At 38.7% G+C, this 24,637-nt stretch overlaps 1 long non-coding RNA gene across 1 annotated transcript in view; it reads left to right on the forward strand.

Annotated features, from left to right (window-relative positions):
• Positions 1-24,637, forward strand: part of LOC120516776 — an 85,804-nt gene that overhangs the window by 41,511 nt on the left and 19,656 nt on the right. The window contains exon 2 of the long non-coding RNA XR_005630910.1: positions 13,956-14,178. This is a non-coding gene — a long non-coding RNA (uncharacterized LOC120516776). The remainder of the gene's footprint in view (positions 1-13,955; positions 14,179-24,637) is intronic.

A 24,637-nucleotide genomic window follows, 5' to 3' on the forward strand; every position in this document is an offset into this window, starting at 1 on the left:
AGATCTAAGAGGATGAGAACAGATAAATGGCCTCTGTCTGCATTTACTCGCAAGTCATTTACTACTTTAACAGGTTCAGTTTCTCTACTGTGATTTGTTCTGAAACCCGACTGAAACTTATCAAGAATAGCAGGTTTATTGAGGTGGTCATTAAGCTGCATAATGACTGCCTTCTCCAGAATTTTATTTAATGAAGGCAGGTTTGAAATAGGTCTAAAATTTTCAAAAGCAGTCGAGATTATTTTTCTTGAGTAAGGGTTTAACTACAGCAGTCTTAAGACAGTCTGGGAAGACCCCCGTATTTAAAACTTTCAGACAAAAACTATTTTTAGTGAGTTTTACATTTCATAATTGCAAAATCGCCTATGAAATGAATTGTAGTGTCCGTTTCCCAGAGCTGCATGTAAATCAAAAGTTGCCTATTTTTCTCATCGCTACTGTAGTCCACACCCTTAGACAGATCTCTGTTAATGGTCAGTACTCTGTAGTCAGCTGAGGAATGGTCTACCCAGATAGCATCAGAATCAAGCTTTATTTTTAGTCTCGTATGCATTCAATTTAATGTTCTGCTGATATTTTAGATTTTTACCTTTTTATTTTAAGATAGTTGTTTGTTTTTTTTTCTTAATCCTTCTGATATTTTATTACTTTGATCCTCATTGTCTACTAGAGTGGTCATTTTGCTCTAAATACCCATTTAAATAACTGACCTCCTTCTGTTGGCCCATTTCTCAATGTTCTCCCCCATGGTCATAAGATGCTTTCAAATTACTTGAAAAACACTACTTAAAAAAGGCTGTCATTTCTTATATAAACCTAAAAAGTCTGAACAATACTACGTAAAATCTAAAAGTAAGTAATGTGAAGACTGTACTTCTAGGTTTGGGTTATTTAAAGAAATAGTATTGTCATTCACACTTTAAAGAAAAATAAAATGAATATGTTGGTGTTCCAGTTGCCATAGAGGCACAGTAGTCCTATCTGCTAAATTAAGGTCACCAAGACCATGGGTTAGATATCCAGACTGGTCACTTGTCCCATGGTAGTTGATTTTCATCTCCCGTCTTTTCTGTGTTCCAGTTTTCACTCATAATTCTCAAAATATCTCTGTTACCTTAGTTGCTTATTCAACCCTGGCTCAACAGGAATGACTGTCAGTTTGTAGGTGATAGTGCCCTGCAGCTAATGCTGCTGAGATAGGCTCTTCCAGATTACAGTATTTGATCTTTCAGATTTTATACCTTTTATTCCAGATGTAGTTATTAAATATCAGTTAAAAATAATCAGTTTAATTCAACTATTTCAGTTGACTTTATTAATAGCTTTGATCAGCTTCTAATATACTGTGTAGGGAAGATCTATGAAGACTTGCTGGTTATGTTTCTTCATGGGTCATATAAAACATCTTAAGATAACATCTTTTCAACAAGCAAAACCAAAGAACAAAAATAAAGCTAAGGGTCCAAATTCATATTTATAAGTCCAAAAACAAACAAAATTGACTCTGTGTTTGCAATTGTTTTCTCATTTAAAGGCTAAATTTGAATAAATTCTTTTTTGGACACTAGCTCTTGGTTATAAAGTACATAGTGTTTGTTACTTTTTAGTTGTACAGTACATGTTCACACATCAGTGGTATCATTAACCTGTGATAATCAAGGTGTAAAATGATTTTAAAAACAAAGATAATATTAAATAATAATAAACACTTGTCATGCTGCTCATCAGTACACTAGAACCCTGACAGCTTCAGTCTTTGACAATTAATGCATGTCATACGCTAAGAGATCCGCTCATGAATGTGCAATCATTCGATCAAACAGTGCTAGGAATTAAATGGCCGAGATTATTTATACTTTTAGTGGTAAGAGCAAACAAGATAGATAGATAGGAAACACACTATATAATAGATAGATAGATCGATGTAATGCACTATATAGATTAATCCCAAGGGGAAATTCACATACTCAAGCAGCAGCATACTGATAAAAAAACAATATTAAATTAAAGAGTAATAAAAATGCACGTAAAAACAGACAATAAATTTGTATAATGTTAGCATTTACTCCCCTGGGTGGAATTGAAGAGTCGCATAGTGTGGGGTCTCCTCAGTCTGTCACTGAAGCTGCTCCTCTGTCTGGAGATGATCCTGTTCAGTGGATGCAGTGGATTCTCCATGAGTGACAGGATCCTGCTCAGCGCCCTGATTTCAAGTGTCTAGTTACTGAGTAGAAATGAACCTTATAGTGATAAAATAGACAATCCGTTCAGTTTTGTGTTCAAGAAATTCTTTCACAATTCATTTAGCCTCCCCCTAAAGAGACAGATAAGACAGGTTAATATGCAGCCCCCCCCCAATTCAATAGCTGTGATGTCATGCTCAATGGTGCATGCTTGACTGACACCTGCACTACTTCTCACACTGGATAGATGACATCACTGGCACTCGGTGTGTAGAAAAAGCAAAATGTAAATCAAAGTATTATAGAAGATGTTACTTTTAGTCTTGAGCACTGTGTGAAAATAAAAAATAACTACACAAAAAATATCTTCTCATTTAAAGATCTTGACTGAGCAACCCACCCACAACACTCTCGTAACGCATCCAACTAGCTTGTCAGGGTGTGAAATCAGGTACATGTAAATTACTGGGACAAACCCACGATAGACTGCGGGATTATATGCTGCCCAGTGAACCAAATGCGATACTTGAAACCCTACAGGTCATGAGGCCAGAACCTGGTGAATCTCAAGAAAATCCTCTGTCGTTGCAGGAAGAGCAGGAGCACAATAACAAAATGTCACTAGTAATTTAATTCAACAGTCATGAAATGATAAAGTTGAAGTGAGATGGCAGTCAACTCAGAAGTCGCAGGTCATAGTTTAGTTTTTATTTTTTTGACAATTTCATAGTTCAGAAAAATAGCAAATAGGATTTTAAACAGGCACCAGAAGAAGAAACATTCATCAGAAGCCAATATATTGTCATGACCAAAAATGAAACAAAACACAATAGGAAAGCTCAAAATAAACTTTCAAATTCTCAGATGAACTGGAAATGCATGGCATTGACCTTTTATGGCATTGGGCCAATGAAAAAACAAATTGGTGTTGGAAAAAGAGGCTAATCATATTTTAATGATAGTAAAACTAAACCGAAACTAAAAAACAAGGTCAGAATTGGATTCAGAAACCCCAAAAGCCAAAGAAACAAATCATTTCTGGATGGGAAAATTTTGCAGAAACTAAGAAAATACTAATACTGCAATTTTTCGCAAACAAAAAAGCTAGCCCTCATTGTGAAACTCTCAACCTAAGATCTTTTTTGGAAAGTTAAAATTTTTAGCTAGGATTTCTTTTGCACCTGTAGTTCGTCCTCTGCCAGTTATATGAAGCCTAGGTTTTCTAATGTTTTTCCGGTAGATAGATAGATACTTTATTAATTCCAAGGGGAAATTAACAGCAGCAGCATATTGATAAAAACAATAAATTAAAGAGTGATAAAAATGCAGGTATAACAGACAATAACTTTGTATAATGTTAATGTTTACCAAGGGTGGAATTGAAGAGTCGCATAGTGTGGAGGAGGAATGATCTCCTCAGTCCGTCAGTGGAGCAGGACGGTGACAGCAGTCTGTCGCTGAAGCTGCTCCTCTGCCTGGAGATGATCCTGTTCAGTGGATGGCAGTGGATTCTCCATGATTGACAGGAGTCTGCTCAGCACCCGTCACTCTGCCATGGATGTCAAACTGTCCAGCTCTGTGCTTACAATAGAGCCTGCCTTCCTTACCAATTTGTCCAGGCATGAGGCATCCCTCTTTTTTTATGCTGCCTCCCCAGCACACCACCGCGTAGAAGAGGGCACTCGCCACAACCGTCTGGTAGAACATCTCCAGCATCTTATTGCAGATGTTGAAGGACGCCAGTCTTCTAAGGAAGTATAGTCGGCTCTGACCTTTCTTACACAGAGCATCAGTATTGGAAGTCCAGTCCAATTTATCATCCAGCTGCACTCCCAGGTATTTATAGGTCTGCACACAGACACCTCTGATGATCACAGGGTCCATGAGGGACCTGGGCCTTCTAAAATCCACCACCAGCTCCTTGGTTTTGCTGGTGCTCGGGTGTAAGTGGTTTGAGTCGCACCATTTAACAAAGTCCTTGATTAGGTTCCTATACTCCTCCTTCTGCCCACTCCTGATGCAGCCCACGATAGCAGTATCGTCCGCGAACTTTTGCACATGGCAGGACTACGAGTTGTATTGGAAGTCCGATGTATGTTGGCTGAACAGGACTGGAGAAAGTACAGTCCCCTGCGGTGCTCCTGTGTTGCTGACTACAATGCCAGACCTGCAGTTCCCGAGAAGCACATACTGAGGTCTGTCTGTAAGATAGTCCACGATCCATGGCACCAGGTATTTTAACAGCATTTTAAGTTATACTGATTTTAATTTATAAATCAAAGTATTAATGCTCAGCACAAAATGCACAGATGAAGACTCAGTAGTAAGCAATGTTATGAGTGGTTTGTAAATAAAAACATATGGAAGAGAAGGAAACAGCAACAGTAAATAGTTGGGGTACCAGCCAAATGATTTGCAAAAACAAAGAAAACTACTTGCAATAATAGCAGAGACATCATTACAGCTGCGATTTCACCACAGAACTGCCAAAGATGGCGGAGCTTTCCAGTTTTGGGTCCTTCTGATAGGAAGAGGTGGGTTCAGGGTAACAAACACTGGAAGTGATGTCAGAGGTGTTACAGTTGTCGATCATCCAGCCTGCATAGGGAAGAAGAGAAAAAGGCATTGGGACTCGGAGCCAAGCCCTGGAGCAGCAGCAGAATTAGTCACTAGAGCCCTTCAACTGTCCCCTACGTGCACACACGTGACACGCTTTAAGCGAGACTCGGCAATAGCATAATATTTTAGATCCTAAATTTTAGAATTCTTCAAGTAACTTGTTCCTAAGTAAGGATATTAATTTGATCAAAACTGAGTAATGATGCGTTTCAGATATTTCTCAAAATCCTGATTTATTGTTTCAGTCTGACTATTGGCTTCTGATTCAGAACCCTACGATTTTTTTTTTTTTTTGCAACTAAAATGGGAGAAACACGATTTCTGAAAACAGAACAGGTGCTGAGCGCCTTTATCAGATGCCAGTAAAGCAGTAATGAAACTTTCTTTGAAATAGACTACTTGATCTGGAGTATACAAGCAGCAGTTATAACTTTCTTGAATGGATCTAAAATGACCAGGCATTAAAAATTGTTCAACAGCTATTAAAATTTCAAAATGATCTCCTGAGGAAAGGAGGTTATTAATTACCGTATATCTTCTAGTAGTGGCCAGCTTCTTATTGACGCCCGTTTCCAATAAACGCCGGGTTTGATGAGATGGTGCGACAAATAGACGCCGTTCTCTAATAGTAGCCGGTCTCCTTTAAGCGCCAGTCTGTAGTAAACTCCGATTTCCAATGATCCACCGCCTTTTTCATACGCTAATCCTCTTTTAGTACCACTTGGGCTACCGCCCTCCTGCAGTGAATCATATGGTAAATACCTTTTCGTGTCAAAAATGTTTTGTCGTCGGATGCTATCGAGGAAGGGAGAAAGTCAAAAAGAAATTTCTTTGTGTACATTTTGCCCTTTCGTCTCCACGTCAATCATAACCCCACAGGGAGGGCAGAGGTGGCGGGAAGAACATGAAAATGCCATCTTGGACACGTTAATCCTCTCTTTTGACCAGGGAAGAAGGGGCTGTATTGTGGCCGGACAGACAGTACATGATCACATGAAAAACTCTGTGCCCTCTTCCTCGGTGACCTGTTAACCTTTACCTCCACTGACACTTTTGCCTTCGGAAGGGTCGTGCGGGTGTCTGTTCGTGTCACTGTGTTCTTGTGGCCCATGTTTGTAGTGTGAGCGATGGGAAGGAAATGATCATTTGATTTAGCATTCAAACTCCGTGCGGTAACATACGCAAAAGAACATTCAGGCGAAGAAGCTGCACGACATTTTGGGGTGGATCCAAAACATATCCGAGAATGGCGTAAGCAGATGACTGATATTGAGAAAACGGCGGCAGAAAAAGGTGCTGGAAGTAAACGATTGCCTGGTGGAGGAGCTAAGAAAGTGAGCGAAGAATTAGATGAACTGGTGTTAACATGGATTATTGAACAAAGACTGAAAGGTGCGTGTCTCTCCAGGAAAATGGTCCGCATGAAAGCAAAGGGAATTTTTGATACGGAGATTGATGATGCTTCAAAAGGAAAAGAAACATTCGTAGCCAGTGCTGGCTGGTTTGAGAAATTTATGAAACGGCATCATTTATCGCTCCATCGGAAGACATCGCTGACGCAGAAGGATCCAGAACAAGTTATTAACAAGCTTGTCTCTTTTGTGATGTGGGTTGCCAATCAGCTAACTGCAGATGGAGTGAAGGACGGCGAAATCATTGGAATGGACGAGACATCTGCTTGGTTCGACATGAGTGGTTCTACAACAGTCGAACCAACTGGCAATAGGAGTGTTACGTTAAAAACTTCTGGTAACGAGAAATCTCATTTCACTGTCACATTGGCAGCGAAAGCAGATGGCACAAAATTGAAGCCGTTTATTGTATTTCAGGGCGCAAAGTGAGAAGTGGCAAGACTACAGGATGTCCAAGAAGCTGTGGTAGCGACCTCAACAAACGGATGGATGAATCAGGAATTAACAATAATGTGGTTGCAGAAAGTTTGCGGTGTTTTCTGTTTCCGAAAGAGACTTCTTGTCTGGGATGCTTACCGCTGTCACATCAGTGAGGAAATGAAACAAGAGCTGAAGAAATATAAAATGTCAACGGCAGTTATCCCTGGTGGTTGCACCAAGTACGTCCAACCTGCTAATGTTGTTTGGAACGAGCCCCTCAAAGACAAGCTTCGAGAGTTTTATGATAATTGGATGGCAGGGAAAGAAGATAAGGGGTTTACTGCTGGCGGAAATTTGAAAGCCCCGGCACTACGTTTGTTAGTAACGTGGATAATATCAGCTTGGCAAGAAATCACCCCAGAAATAAGAAACTCCTTAAAGGATTGTGGAATCATCAATGCATGCGATGGATCTGAGGATCATCTTATCCACTGCTTTAAGGAGGGCCAGCCACGCTGGGAGTGCAAAACTGATTACTGCACGACAACAAGCAATGGGAGCACCTGTATTGCCATCACAAGAAGAGGAAGATGAAGAACTCGCAAATAACGAAACAATCATTACCTATTCAGACGACAAGTAGATGGTAAGTACTGTACTTTATTGTATCTTATCCAGTCTCATGTCGTAATGTATACATACTGTATATGCGTGAGTTTGGAGCTTATTGCATTTCCTTATGTTCTGCAGGGGACTTGTCGGGCTGATGAGCTCTTTCGTGCGAAATTCGGACTGGTGCAGGCCAGTGCTGGTGGCATCATTGGCAACCGTGCCTATTTTTCATGCTTACGGTAATACCGTATACTGCTTTAATAAGACCGTACTGCTGTACTGATAATTTCATTAAATCCTGAAATGTTCATCCGGTGTTGTTGCCTACATTTTGTGACCGGAAATACGGTACCATACCGTATTTTACTGCCAAATGAACTCAGTTTACCCATCACCATTCAGTCTGCAAGGCGAATAATAGCCAGTCTCTAACAACCACCGGTCTCTTTTAAACCCCGGGCCGTCCGAATAATTTTTTGAATAAATGCCGGGGCTACTATTGGAAGATATACGGTATATCCATTGACAGATATATCCGTGACCGATTGAGAGTTAGAGAAAGTTCATAAATTGAATAAAACATAATAGATTTTTCTGGATTAGGATTCATACAGCCTGATCTATAGTAGACCAATGGAAAAAGTCTTCAACTTAATTTTTTAGTGTTTAAAATTACAGTATGTTCATAAGTAGGATTTTATGACTACATAAAGAAACATCCCTATGTACATTTAAGGGCATAACTAATAACCCAGTAAGATGGTTATCAGTAAATGAAACCTTACAAGTACTTGGGAGTTCACATAATTGACAGGTTGGACAGGTCTCGGAACACAGAGGAACTACAGTATATTAGAAAGGGCAGAGCAAGCTCTTTTTTCTTAGGAGACCGCATGCTGTGACATCCTTCACATCTTCTACAACTCTGTGATGGTCAGTGTGATTTCTCCTGTAAATAGTCAAAATCCCACCTGATGAAAAATAAAAGTTCTATTATATCATAATCACCCCATTTGAGTGTCAGAAACATTTTTTTAGCATTTAGCAATGCCAATTCTTCATTACTTTGATTACTAGGAGAAAGTGATTTCATTGTAATAATAGAGATTTGTCCAAGTTACAGGCTGATGATTTGTACTAAATCACACGTTTTATCATTTTTGCTCTGTATGATATATTACAAAATTGCTTTATATATAATACAGAACAAGAAAAGGCTGCCTATCACTAATTCCATTTGCTTTTGCTGTTGAACCCTTAGCTGTTCGCCCCCAAAGACAAATAGAAATTTAGGTTATTGTAAGAGAAGGATGTGAATGGAAAGTGTCTCTTTATGTTGGCGATATGTGCCTTATATTACTGATCCATATTCATCACATGTATTGAGGTTTATATAGGATTTTTGAATTTCAGATTAATCTTAGTAAGATAATATTCCCAAAGATTAGTCTTACACATCATTTTGAACTGGATCAATTTCGTTTCATTGTCTAACAGCTATAATATCACGGTATTACAATTACAAAAAATAAAGATCTATTCTAATTCATATATAATATCAAGCAAGATGCTAATACAAACCGGATTCCAAAAAAGTTGGGACATGATACAGATTGTGAATAAAAACTGAATGCAATGATGTGGAGGTGCCAACTTCTAATATTTTATTCAGAATAGAACATAAATCACGGAACAAAAGTTTAAACTGAGAAAATGTATCATTTTAAGGGAAAAATATGTTGATTCAGAATTTCATGGTGTCAACAAATCCCAAAAAAGTTGGGACAAGGCCATTTTCACCACTGTGTGGCATCTCCCCTTCTTCTTACAACACTCAACAGACATCTGGGGACCGAGGAGACCAGTTTCTCAAGTTTAGAAATAGGAATGCTCTCCCATTCTTGTCTAATACAGGCCTCTAACTGTTCAATCGTCTTGGGCCTTCTTTGTCGCACCTTCCTCTTAATGATGCGCCAAATGTTCTCTATAGGTGAAAGATCTGGACTGCAGGATGGCCATTTCAGTACCCGGATCCTTCTACGCAGCCATGATGTTGTGATTGATGCAGAATGTGGTCTGGCATTATCCTGTTGAAAAATGCAGTGTCTTCCCTGAAAGAGATGACGTCTGGATGGGAGCATATGTTGTTCTAGAACCTGAATATATTTTTCTGCATTGATGGTGCCTTTCCAGACATGCAAGCTGCCCATGCCACACGCAGTCATGCAACCCCATACCATCAGAGATGCAGGCTTCTGAACTGAGCGTTGATAACAACTTGGGTTGTCCTTGTCCTCTTTGGTCCAGATGACATGGCGTCCCAGATTTCCAAAAAGAACTTCAAATCATGACTCGTCTGACCACAGAGCAGTCTTCCATTTTGCCACACTCCTTTTTTTAATGATCCCTGGCCCAGTGACAACGCCTGAGCTTGTGGATCTTGCTTAGAAATGGCTTCTTCTTTGCACTGTAGAGTTTCAGCTGGCAACGGTGGATGGCACGGTGGATTGTGTTCGCTGACAATGGTTTCTGGAAGTATTCCTGAGCCCATTCTGTGATTTCCTTTACAGTAGCATTCCTGTTTGTGGTGCAGTGTCGTTTAAGGGCCCGGAGATCACGGGCATCCAGTATGGTTTTGCGGCCTTGACCCTTACGCACAGAGATTGTTCCAGATTCTCTGAATCTTCGGATGATGTTATGCACAGTTGATGATGATAGATGCAAATTCTTTGCAATTTTTTGCTGGGTAACACCTTTCTGATATTGCTCCACTATCTTTCTGCGCAACCTTGTGGGAATTGGTGATCCTCTACCCATCTTGGCTTCTGAGACACACTGCCACTCTGAGAAGCTCTTTTTATACCCAATCATGTTGCCAATTGACCTAATTAGTGTTTATTGGTCTTCCAGCTCTTCGTTATGCTCAAATTTACTTTTTCCAGCCTCTTATTGCTACTTGTCCCAACTTTTTTGGGATTTGTTGACACCGTGAAATTTTGAATCAACATATTTTTCCTTTAAAATGATACATTTACTCAGATTAAATGTTTGATCTGTCATCTACGTTCTATTACAAATAAAATATTGACATTTGCCATCTCCACATCATTGCATTCAGTTTTTATTCACAATTTGTTTAGTGTCCCAACTTTTTTGGAATCCGGTTTGTAGTTTATATCTTCATTTTTTCATTTTACTTTAACTGGGAAAATGAATATCCTTCAAAAGTTACTACATCCGTATAAGAGTATTACAATATACTTGAAAGAAGATTCATCCTAGTCGTGAATACATGTATTTTGATAGTATGGAAGGTAGGAATTGGAAGGAGGGAAACTGCACCAGTTTGGTCAGCCATGAGAAGGAAATCCTGCTCAAACTCTTCTCTGTATTCTTAGTTCTGTGCCCCTGCCACTGGCAGTTATCACTGATTTAACCCATAAACTGTTGATTATCACTGTATCAAAGTATGCTACCAAAATAGGAGCTACTATAAGACTAATGTGTTAATGTTAGCTGTTCCTGACAATGACAGCCGTGTCTTCCAGTCGTTCATAACGTATACAGTATTGAATTCCTGGAAAACGCCTGGTATTTGCACCTTTTAAAATCTTTGTGATAACAGTACAATGTTGTGGATCCTTTGAGAAATTACACCTCAAACACACTCTTCAAATGACACATTTCTTTCACTCTGTGCAAGTTAGAAATTTTGTAAATTTCTATGGTTCAAGCTGTATTATTTTGAAACAATGAGGATATAGGCAGGATCTCCTGACTTTAAGAATTTATTTCAAATAGTGTACCTAAAGATGATCGGAGGCAAATTAGGGACAGGAACTTTTAATAAGATTCTGACACTGTGTGATGCATCATTAAAAATTGTACAATGCTCAGACATACAGTATTTCATTGTAGATAAATCCAGGACAAGAGCCACACTATGAACGATTTCACTAAGTGCCTGCCTCCCTATATCATTGTCAAGGACTAGGAGTTGAACAAACAAGAGTTCCAAAGCACATAGTCCCAAAAAGCCCACTAGATGCCCAAACCTGGCTGGAAACAAGGGCAAACAAGAATGTTTGTATATAAAAATATCTATTCTTCACAAGGAAAATGCTTTGTAACACTGAGAACCTCTAAAGATCACAAAAGGAATGCAATACCAAAATCAATGCGAAAATCCCAATGTCCAATCCCAATACGAAATCCAAAGAACAGTTGAAAAACCGAGCAATAGGTCAAAAAATACTGTAACTCATAAAGCACAAGCAAAATAAGAACTCACCAGTCCAAAGAGGATTTACAATAAATTTCCAGTAACTGTGGAAGACCCTCCAATTTCCAGTTCCTGGTGGTGATTGGTAGGTGGCCCCATCTCTTTGTGGACCACTCACAATCAGTGGCCTAGCTTGAGTTTGTGGTGCTTGGGGCGGTACTTCAATTTGCTGCCGTCCAACATATCTGAATATGTTAACCTATTTAAATGGAATATTAAAGTGACATATAGAGAAAAATTAAGATACATTTTCCATAGATTTATTCATATATAGAGAAACAGCAATAATTTTTCACATATAATTATTTATAAGCATCAGCTAGACAAGAATATAGTATAGACGCACTAAGCTGTGTTCTGATTATTAGTTTAATATAATTACGCTGCTAAAACCAGAGCCAGTGTCGTGTACAAGTGATAGGTGGGGATGTTTTCTGTGCAGAGCAAAAACACATTCGGATTGATAGCGAAACAAAATCATAAATTGTAAATTAGTCGTTTATCTTCCTAGAATTTGTTATCGGTGTAATGTTTATTTATTTTTGTTATTGCCTCATAAATTTCAACTGCTGTGTCTGATGCCATCACAGAAGGACAGTCTGAAAATTATTTTTGAAGCATTTGTGGATAAAAATCAGAGATATTTTTCCAAACCCTGCTGCTTACGCATGAATTGTACTGAGCGTTTTGGCCAATAATGCCATCCCCAAAAATGTGCCACCCGAGGCGGACTGCCCCCTCCTCCTGCCCATAGCTACGCCACTGCTCACAATACTTATGGAACATCATAAAGCTTATATACATAGACAAAACCAAAAATAAAGAAAGATGGATATAAACATAAATAAAAGAATCAAAATAAACAAGAGAGTCATAAAACATGACTTTAAACCAATGCCATTACAGGCATATATTTTGGAAATAAATTCTTTGAAATCATTATATGGAGTAACACACGATGGGGCAACATTCAGCTACAAAAAATCTCTAGCCCTGCCTTTTGTTCTGTGGATTGCTATTAACAAAAAATGTATACAGTATATGCATAAATTATAATGAAAAATATAACGGGTATCCTCCGCTATTCAAAAGTTTGCTTTATGCCCATTTGCTTATACAAAAGACCTACATTAGGAACCTGTCTTTATCTGATAATGACTTTCCCTTTCACAAAAAGGAGAGCCATTATAGTGGCAGAGTACACCCCGATCAGCAAGAGTGAAGCTTGGCACCACTCTCTATGCTCAGATGGTACGCCAGGCTCATTCCCTGGAAGTACACTCAACATCTCAGGATCAATCCACCATAGCGTTGAACTGTGTTTGTGAACATCTGTGCTTTACAATATTCAATTTATTTATGACTAAGAACTGACATATGAAGAGCTGATGGAATTGTAAGAGGAAAGAGTAGGAATTGAAACCGAACATGGTAGCAGACTGCCTGAAAGTGAAGTCCATGAGCTGAACGTGAAGCACCTGTGTGAGATCTTCACTATGGATGACAGGGCACACGAGTGTAGGGCAGATTTACAGGATGCACTGAGTGGCTACAAACAACTGTATGATAGAAAAAGTAGTCAAGTATACTGTTGTATTTTCAATCCTTCCACATCAGCCGCAGCAGCCAATGAACCTCCACATTCGACATTGAAGCAGACTGATACAGAAGAGAAGGTGTAGACGTTAGTGACCTGCCGGCCCTGATGAATTCAGACAACGAAGAGATGTCATACTTTTTCTTGATTTGCTTTCATGCAATTCACACATTCGAAACATCATTCTCCTCCATCTTAATGCAGTTGCAAAGTCAGTACTGCATTTCCTCACACACTAACATTTCTCACTGTGTTTGTACAAACCACCATTGTGTCTACAACATATTTCACTGATAAAGACATTGTTGCTGTGTTGATGAATTGCTCATCTGACTCTGACAACTCATGAAAACATTTTGTACGTTCATCAGTCAGAGTCACAGACCTCTTACACGCCCGGATACTGTCCTGCATTGTATTAGTGCTTTCAATCAACTGTGTTGTCTTAGGTGCTGCTCCTCTATTATAAAGAGAGGTACTGAAACTGTGTGAGTAACTGGTCCACTCCTTTAATATGTAACTGTTGCACACAGACATTACCCCCACACAAAACTGAGTGCTTCTGTGTTCAACAAAATTGAATCTTAAAATTAAGTAGTAACAAGAAAAATATGTAATCCACATGCCAAAAATAAGAAAATAAATTCTAAGCAGCAGGAAAGACAGATTCATGATACAAAGTCCTTGAAATGATTTACCTTCCAATGTAAGGGAGGCCCGGAGCTCTCCTTAGAGCAGTTTGCAGCTGTTTTTAGTTCATTTATTTGTACTGACTCAAATTTTATTTGCTGTCATGTCCAACCACTTTCCCTTTTTGTTTTTCTTTTCAGTATCCTGCAGTGTTATTTTAGCACTATTGCTCCTTGACTAAGTTGCTATACCAGGATTTAGAAGAGGACACTAAAGTGAATGGAAGATAATGCCATCAGACCCTGTGTCAAACCTTCATTTTATCCACTGAAATCATGGGCACTAGTGAGCAATGCAGCACATTGTAGAACGCCTGCGAAGTTGACCTTTACCAACTAGACTTTGATTTAAACTATTTTGAAGGTGAGTAGGCCCATGAGATTTGGTCCCATGTATGAACTGTAGCTTTGCTATCTTCTTGGATGGATAAAGTGGGTTTGTTCTGGCAAAGTGCTGTACCTGCGATTACCTGGCACTCTGTCCAAGATTGTTCCTCATGTTGTGCTCAATACTGCTGGGACAGGCTCTGACTCCAGTATCCCAAATTCAATTTAGTACATTTGAGAAAATATGCATGTGCTCTCTCATAAAAGAAGGATATGCTGAGCAGAACTTGGCAGGAGGGGGACATGGAGACATGGTCAAAGCAAACATAAGTCAATAAGATAAACAGTTATGGAAACATCTGCTGGTTTAGAATAGAATTACCAGCAGTATATAGGTGTTATAGTTAATTACCTCTCTGCCAATTTTGTAAATTCCTTTTTATTTTAGGCAATTGTGTTATTATACAAATTGTTATGTTTTGGGGCAAGACCCCAGATTTAGCTAATTGCCCTCAAATGATGTGATTAGACTTTACATATAAAGTACCTGATGTTAATGCTCAAATGCAGATGTATTAACCTTAGTGTAATATTGTACTCAGATTCACATACATACGTTTTGATGTGATCTTCTTACTAATTAGTTTTGGTTCTATAGTTATTCTGCCCCAAGGTGGAAATTTGGTAGACCATTAGTTCAACAAGAAAAGTTGTAGTGGGGCTACATGATCCTTCTATATAAAAGCGGTCGGGATTGTCCTTCCGTCCCATGAGTGCTATGCAGGCGCGGAGTTTCACACACGCCCCGTCCATTTTGCAATGCATGATGGGATTTGTAGTTTCGTTTTTCCAGGTAAAAGATAATTTTCTACTCCAGACTGTGCAATATCTTCTTCTTCTTTCTTACTATATAAAAGCGGTCGGGATTGTCCTTCCGTCCCGTGAGTGGAAAGCGTAGCGGTATTCCGCTTAGCACAGAGTTACTACTTGCAGCTTGCGGTACGAAGCGACATGATGTGAGCAGAATTCTGGTGCTCCCATCGTTCCCTTGCTTTTGTGTGCGATGCACTGGAAAAATAGACAAAATTATGTCTCTGGAAATAATTAATGTTGATGGAGTACAAATGCCTCACCGCATAGTAAATATCAGGAGGGTTCAAAAGGGCGACCTCAATATAGAAAATAAGTTTAAATTTCATCACAAAAGTAACAGAAACTACGAGTATTAAAGTAATACCGCTCAAATGCAATATAACCAAATTAATGAGTTTGTATAAAATATCAAATTGATCTACATATTGAATTGCCTTAAGAAGTGGTCAACTTAAAAGTCGGTCGCCTTAAAAGGCGGGTCAGCCTAGTAGTAGATATTTTTTGTGTTTGTACTAAGTCGTGTTTTATTTACATCGTCCTGTTTACTATCGTGTGTGTGTGTGTGTGTGTGTGTGTGTAAGGAAATGGTGTCCCCGGAAAACATACTGGGAAGGTCGATGCGGGCAGATTGTGACCCCAAGATTGCAATTTCCTGTTTCCACAACCATTTTATCTGGGGTATTTGTTATTTAAACAAGAGGAGCAAAGAACAAGGAGAGTGAGGAGACAGAAGGAGGGAGGAGATCGAGAGGAGAAGGGAGCCACTTTACGCATTCATTTTCCAAATCGTCACTTATATTCATTGCACAGTTTCACTGCTTGCTTTTTCATTATCTGGAATATCATCACGATAGCCAGTGCGGAGAAACCCCGGGGTTTGGATTTCAATCAGCCATTGATAAGGACTTACACCGTGAGATTGTTTTGTGTTTTCAGGGAGGAACAAAATATAATTTCTGCCAGTATTTAATTATTGCATGACTTTTTAATAAGCTTGGACTCATACATCACATACATTTCAACTGCAGTTTGTTTTTGATCTGTGTGTATTTATTTATTGTTTAGGGGCAAGGGAGGGCTTTGTATTTTTTTATTACTATATATATTTATATACACGTTGTATATTTGTATATATATATATATATATATATATATATATATATATATAGCATGTTCTCCCGTGTCTGCGTGGGTTTCCTCCGGGCGCTCTGGTTTCCTCCCACAATCCAAAGACATGCAGGTTAGGTGGATTGGTGATTCTAAAATTGGCCCTAGTTTGTGCTTGGTGTGTGGGTGTGTTTGTGTGTGTCCTGCGGTGGGTTGGCACCCTGCCCTGGATTGCTTCCTGCCTTGTGCCCTGTGTTGGCTGGGATTGGCTCCAGCAGACCCCCGTGACCCTGTGTTCGGATTCAGCGGGTTAGAAAATGGATGGATGGATGGATGGATGGATGTATGTGTGTGTATATGTGTATATATATATATATATATATATATATATATATATATTGTGGCACCGGCCGAGGCGCAGGAGGACCAGAGGAGGGCTTGAACCGCCTCCAGACCACGAGGCGTCCGTCCTGGTTACGCTGGTGGCCTCGGATAAGGGCATGGAAGCCCAGCCCTAAGGGGCATTGAACCGCCTCCAGACCACGCCCGTCCTGGTTATGCTGGTGGCCGGATATATAGCCCTATATATATATATATATATATATATATATATATATATATATATATATATATATATATATATATATTATTGTGGTGTATGGCCGGCCGTTTATCCCGGCCAATACCCCCAAGCCGCCAGGTGGTGCCCTCCCTGCAGTATGGAGGTTCCCCGAAAACCAGCAGGGCATCATGGACATTGCAGTTTTTATACGCAGCCCTGCTGGATGCCAATGGGGGCCACTAGGAGACGCTGCAGGGGGGAACAACAGTTATTTACCCTACGCCCCGGAAGTACGTCCAGGTCACATGGACAAGGGGAATGACGTGCTTCCGGTGTGAAGAAAAGGACTTTTTACCTGACCCGGAAGTGATACAAGATTACATGGACTGGGGATTGGGAATATAAAAGGATTGTGGGAGCTCCCAGACGGTGAGCTGAGCTGGGTGGTAGGGTGGCAACGCGTCTGGGAGTGGAGGATTGTATTGTGATTATTGTGATTTATTGTATGAGTATAGTGGAGGAGAGGGTACTTTTTGCACTGTGGCGATTTAATAAAGTCATCATTTGGACTTTTACCTGGTGTCTGGAGTCGTGGACAGGGGTTGAAGGGAGCGATAGCGCCCCCTATCTGTCACAATATATGTATTCATTCACTTGCAGTATATGTGCACTTGATTTTACATCTCTGATTTGCATTGCCTGTTATTTTGTCGCTTGGGGAAAAAGGACTGTTTCTAAGGAGTACAGCTTATTATTATCTGAAGAATCTTCAGGTTAGCCAAGTCAATAGTCTCGGTTGTGAAGTTGCCAGTCTGAGTAAAGGGGTCAGCCATAACAAAGTACTGGGCATGAAATCAAAGCTAAAGACTTCCAAGGGTCATTACAAGAAGATTGAGATAAGGTGCGACTAGTCCAATATGTAATCAAGAAATCAGAGCACACAAAACCTGCCTGGGAAATCGGAAACCTGTATAATCTCTATATGTAAAGTGATAATGTCTGTCACACGATTATTTTCAAACTAACTGAACTAGGACCACAATCTTGGTCTAAATCGAAACTTATGACCTGATTTATTGGGGAATCCAAACATTTTTAAGTGCCGCCACCCGGGGAGGGCAAAAAGTTTATTGTAATTAAAACATGGCTCCTGCAAGCCTATCTATTGATAACCCCCAAGGACATGGTACATACATGTTAATAATTCATAATTAAGTGAATGTTTTTATTTTTATAAACAGGCAGAGAGGTTGTTGTTCATATTTAGCCTTTTGCAGTATTTAATTTTTGAATCATTGGACTGCATGTCAATAATAAGCACATGTGTAAGATTTTTCATTTTTAAACTCTCCAAACTTTCATGCAGCTATGATGTTACATCATGTGACTTCTGGGAAACTCCCTCTGATACCAGGACATTGTGTCTTACCGACATTGGCACAAAATGACAGTGGCCACAAAAATGTGGATAATTTCAAAACGTGACTTTAAAAGAAAAGAACAACACTCAAATCCAAATATAAAAGGCAAACAAGATTACAATGAAATTCTGCAGAGTGAAAAATATTTAGAATATGTTATTTAGAAGTCTAGAAAAAATTATCCTTAGCAAGAAAACTTATCAAAAATACAAACAAATCATGAAATCAAGTTTTATTGGGATTTTTAGCTCATTTTGTTAAAGTTGCGTTTTTTGCATTTTTGGAATGTTGGGTTTTGTTGTTATCTTGTTAACTTGAGTTTTGTACATTTTTTTAATTATTTTACCATTATCCAACCCATCATATCCTTAGTGTCACGGGGGTCTGCTGGAGCCAATCCCAGCCAACACAGGGCACAAGGCAGGAAACAAACCCCGGGCAGGACGCCAGCCCACCGCAGTTCTTTAATTATTTTCCCTTTGTATTTTAAAAATTTTGAATCCTGGATTTTAAATTCTTTTTGTTTTGATATTTTTTGAAATACTTTTGTTATTTGTGTTTCCTTATTTACTTTAATAGATTGAATTAAACACACATTTCATTTTCCCCTTACTAAAGCATAAGCATAAGGATTTTCATAATGAGTGCCTGTAGCTGGCTGTAAGTAACTTGGAAGCTTAAAGCTTTATAAACTTGCAATTAAAGACCGTGACAAACATTACTAACACATTTTACAGGAGTTGTAGGCTGTCCTAGACTTTCTATGAATAAACTCACTGGATTGTAAGGTTTGTGATAAACCATTCAAAAACAAATCTTTGCTGTCACAAAACTCCAAGCCAGGCCCAATCGTTATCACGGTCCTTTCATATTCTCTCAACAATGAAGACATGGTACCCCTTCCAGATTGAAATATCCCATTCCCTGGATTATTTCAATATGAGAACACATTTTTATTTTCTTTTTGTGTTATGTATCATGTTCATAAAGATTAATAAAGTAGTCATGGCATAAATTGCTGATGTGCTTTTGTAAACCCTTGACTTGAAGCACTTTTATAGTTGGCTGCACAATAATGTGAGCGGGATTCTGTCTTTGTAATATCACCGTCAGGCTTCCTCCCTTGCATGGGGTTGAAAGTCCTGTTTTGTTGTCCTGTTCTTTGCTGAGACATTTGTTTATGTTAATGTTACTTGTGTTAATTATCTGCTGTAATACCTTTGCCTGTGTTATATTCCGTGTTTTTTGTGGGTGGTCCCCCAAGAGACAGGGCCACCTGTCAATCGCTACTAGGAACTGCCATCAGCCCTACAAGTTCAGCAGGTCTCTCACAGTTGCTGGGTGTAAATGCACTCTGGAACTGGTGAGTTCTTGTGAATTTTTGTGTGCTTTTTCTGTATTTTTTTTTTTTTTTTTTTATTTATTAATTTTATTACAATCAATACATAGCAATCAAGTTTTACAAAAAAAAAACAATTATGCTAAGAACAGATCGATCCCCACCCTTGAGAGAGAGAGCAAGCCAAACGGTGTAAAATTTAAGGCTTTTAAAAATACCTAAATCAACAAATTCTCTGTGCTTTATAAAATCATTTCAAAATATTACTGATTAGATCCTGCCATGTTTTGAAAAAGTCTGCACAGATCCTCTAACTGAGTATTTGATTTTTCCAATTTTAAATAATATAACACATCAGTTTCCCACTGACTTAAAAGAGGAGAGTTTGGGTTCTTCCAGTTTATCAGAATAAGTCTGCGTGCCAACAGTGTAGTGAATGCAATCACAGTTTGTTTGTCTTTCTCCACTTTAAGACCCTCTGGAAGAACCCCAAACACAGCTGTTAATGGGTTAGGAGGGATTGTGAGTCCAAGACTGTCTGAGAGGTAATTAAAAATTTTTGTCCAGAATAATGTTAATTTGGAGCAGGCCCAGAACATGTGACCTAGTGAGGCTGGGGCTTGGTTGCAACGTTCACAGGTTGGATCATGCCCTGGAAACATTTTGGAGAGTTTTAGTCGAGACAGATGTGCTCGATATATAATTTTGAGTTGTATAATTGTATGCTTTGCATATGGAGCTTGAGTGAATTCTCTGCATTGCTACTTTCCACTCCTTTTCTGATATATTAATTGAGAGGTCATTTTCCCAGTGTCCTCTTGGATCTTTGAAAGGAAGGGATTGTAAAAGGATTTTATATATTGTAGAGATGGAGTCTAACTCCTTGAAATTGAGCAATAATTTTTCCAGCGTGGATGAGGGTGCAAGATGAGGAAAATCTGGAAGGTTCTGTTTAACAAAGTTCCTGATTTGAAGATAGTGAAAGAAATTTGTAGCTGGAATGTTAAATTTGGAACGTAATTGTTCATAGGATGCAAAGACGTTGTCTATATAAAGGTCTCTAAGCAAGTTAATTCCAAATTTTTCCAGATATTAAAACTGCATATGTTTGTGAGGGTTGAAAGAGGTGGTTCTTTTGCAGGGTGCCACAGAAAGAAGCTTCTCCGTCTTAAAATGCTTTCTACATTGGTTCCAGATTCTAAGTGAGTGGAGCACAATTGGGTTATTAGTGTATTGCCGATAGCGTGTGTTTATTGGAGCACAAAGCAAGGAATACAAAGAAGTACTGCAGGATTTTACTTCTATTGCGGTCCATGCCTGTGTATGTTCTTCTATTTGTGTCCAGGTTCTTATCGACTGTATATTTGCGCCCAGTAATAAAACTGGAAGTTAGGTAGAGCCATGCCGCCTTCTGCCTTTTGTCTTTGTAGGGTCGCTCTTTTGATGCGTGGATGTTTAGAATTCCAAATAAATGAGGTTATTGTTGAATCTAATTGCTTAAAGAACGATTTATTAATGTATATTGGTATGTTTTGAAATAAAAAGGAGCTTAGGAAGAATATTCATCTTAACAGTGTTAATTCTTCCAGCTAGTGTGAGATGAAGGGTTGACCATCTATGCAAGTCTTGTTTAATTTTTTCCATACAGACGCACGAAATTTTTTGATAAAGAGCTTTATGTTTACTTGTGATGTTTACCCGAGGTATTTAAACTGTTCTGCAATGATAAAAGGAAGGGTGTCTAATCTAATATTATATGCTTGCGAATTCACGGAAAGAGTACACTTTTATTCAGATTAATTCTGAGACCAGAGAGCTTTTGAAATTCTGTGAGTGCTGCTAAGACTGCAGGCACAGAATTTTCTGGATCCGATATATACAGTACCATGTCATCTGCATATAATGAGATTTTCTGTTCCAGTCCTTCTCTGCTAATCCCCTTTATCTGATCAGTATTTCGACAATGTATTGCCAGTGGTTCAATGGCAATTGCAAACAGCAGTGGTGACAAAGGGCATCCTTGTCTTGTGCCACGTTCTAGTTTAAAGTAGTCTGAGCAAATGTTATTGATGCAAACTGAAGCTTCTGGGTTAGTATACAGTAATTTAATCCATGCACAAATGTTGGGCCAAACCCAAACTTCTCCAAAATAGTAAAAGGTATTTCCATTCAATCATGTCGAATGCTTTTCTGCATCCAATGATAATAATATTTCTGGGGTGTTTGATTTAGTTGGTGAGTATATTACATTAAACAGGCGTCGAAGATTTGAAGATAAGTGTCGGCCCCTAATAAATCCAGTTTGGTCTTGTGATATTATGAGGGAGCACTTTCTCCATCCTTCTAGCTATGATTTTAGAGAGTATTTTAACGTCGTTATTCAGAAGTGAAATTGGTCTGTATGATGCACATTGTAATAAGTCCTTATTTTGTTTTGGAAAGACAGTGATTAGTGCTTGGCGAAAGGTTTGTGGAAGAGATTGGTTATCTCTGGCTTCTGTAAATGTTGCTAATAGGAGGGAGCTAGCTGAGCGGAGAATTTCTTGTAAAACTCTGCAGGGTAGCCATCAGGGCCTGCTGCTTTTCCACCTTGGAGTGACTTTATAGCATCCAGTAATTCTGATAATGACAGAGGTTTATCGAGCTCCTCCACACTAATAGCGTCAATTTGTGGTATCTGTAATTTATCCAGAAATGCATTAGATTGTATATTGTCTTCTTTAAACTCAGTAGTATATAGGGATTTATAGTAGTCTCTAAAAGTGCACATTATATTTTTGTGTTCGATGATTTTATCTCCATTCGTGTTAGTAATTACGAGATTGCGTTGCACTTCTTGCTTGTGAATTTGTTGCGCTAAAAGCTTATTAGCTTTCTCTCCATGTTCATAATAATGATGTCTGGATTTGTAAATTAGTTGTTCGGTTTCTTTAGTTGTCAAGAGGTTTAATTCTGAATGTAGAGCCTGCCTCCTCTTATGTAGAGTCTCGCTTGGTAGTCTGGCATGTTCTTCATCTATTTTAGTAATTTCGCTTTTTATCTCTGCTACTTTCTTCGCTTCGGATTTATTTCTGTGGGAAAGATATGAGATAATCTGTCCTCTTAAGAAGGCCTTAAGAGTTTCCCAGAGTGTTCCTGCAGAGATCTCAGGGGATGTATTTGTCTCTAGAAAGAATTCAATTTGTTTGGATATAAATTCAGTACAATTCTCGTCAGCTAATAGAAGCGGGTTGAGGCGCCATCTGCTGGTGAGTGTATGGGGCTTAGTAATTTCAGCTCCAAGATCATCGGAGCATGGTCTGAAATAACAATAGCATCGTATTTACAAGATTTAATCTTAGGCAAGAAGTTATTATCTATAAAGAAGTAATCAATCCTTGAGTAGCAATGATGTACTGGTGAGTAGAAAGAATATGTTCTTGAATTTGGGTTTAAAACCTCCAGGGATCTGATAAGTTGTGATCAGTTATAAACTTTGTAATTATCTTTGCGGTGTTAGTTGCGTTCCCCTGTGGAGGAAGTCTTATCTAAAAGTGGATTTAGAACACAATTAAAGTCCCCAGCCATTATAAGTTTATGAGTGTTCAGATTGGGAATGGATGCAAATAAATTTTGTATAAATTCCTTATCATCAACATTAGGTGCATAAACATTTATCAAAATCATTTTACAGTTAGATAAGTCTCCCATGACCATCACATATCTCCCTTCAGGATCCAATACTACATCTGATGCTACAAATGGTACTGTTCTATGTATGAGAATTCCCACCCCTCTAGTTTTCTTTGTAAAACTAGAATGGAACATTTGGCCAGTCCAGTCTTTTGCAGCGGAACTGATCCTTACTTAGTAAGTGGGTTTCCTGTAAAAATACTATTTTAGCATTTAGACCTGTTAGGTGAGAAAGTACTTTCTTTCTCTTTAATTCGTGATTCAGGCCTTTAACATTCCAGCTTACGAAGTTAACTGTCCCATCATGGAGACACTGATTCTGAGTTTTGGTGTCATATTATAGTGTTAACTGGAAGTGAAATAGTTTAGGTCTTAATTTCCTATTCCCCCAAGAGTTGTTGCCATGCAGCTTATTATTACGTTGATAGTTATAATTATAAAGATTGAGATGATAGATTAGATATAGATCAAGCCTGCTCTCTTTCTCTTCCCCTTAACCCCCACCCTCCCTTTTTGCCTCCCCAGGTGAGGCTAAAACCCACTTCATGCAGTCCCAGTCCTCTGACATACCCAGAGACAGAGCACGTCCAAAGCACATCAAGCCCCCATGCAGTGGCTTTAAGGTTAAAAGATAGAGATATCTGTTACCAATATAGTCTTTAAAAGAGGAAAAAGAAAGAAAAGAATTTTGCACTTAATATATATATATATATACATATACATATACATATATATATATATATACATACATACATACATATAATCTTCATCAATTTTAGTGCATTAAGATGATATCCCCAGATAATAAACCCAGGTGATGGTGTTAAAGATGTGTCCAAAACAAGCATAACAAGTCTTAATGCAGTAATAGCAATAACAGCAAACCAAGGGTATGATATTGAACAGTCTCATTTAGGGTACACATGAAATAATTAGAAAAAAAAAAAAGAGGAGGAAAACGTAATTAAGCACAATAAAACACAAACATTTAGCCCTAGTAATACTAAGTAATGATAAGTAATAAGTAAGTAATAATAATATAAGAATATGAGAATATATGCTGATAAAAACCCGTATTTTAAAACAAATAGATCAGACAGTAGATTATTAATCCTAGCTTTATCATTTACCGCCATGACTCACAATTATGTATCAGAATAGTCCCGGGATCAGCTTTCTTAACTCATTTTCTGCCTCCTCCTTGCTAGCGAAAACATAGAAATGACCCTGCCATTCCACTTTCAGTTTTGCGGATACAGGAGGCCGTATTTGACATTGGCTTGCCGTAGCGCTGTTTAATATTATAGAAGGCGGCGTTTGATAGCTGTTGCTGGAGAGAAGTCAGGGAAGACGCGAATTGGCAATCTTCATATATAATATCTTCCTTTTTTCCTGAGGAGTTCCATCACCTCTAACTTAAATGATAATCGTTCAAAGCGGACTATAAAAGATCTTGGTCGGGTCTGACGGTGTTTGATCAGCGTCGCGTAAGCCGCTGCTATCTCAGATTCTGCTTTAAAGT

Source organism: Polypterus senegalus, chromosome 16 (assembly GCF_016835505.1).
Source record: "Polypterus senegalus isolate Bchr_013 chromosome 16, ASM1683550v1, whole genome shotgun sequence".
NCBI lineage: Eukaryota > Metazoa > Chordata > Cladistia > Polypteriformes > Polypteridae > Polypterus > Polypterus senegalus.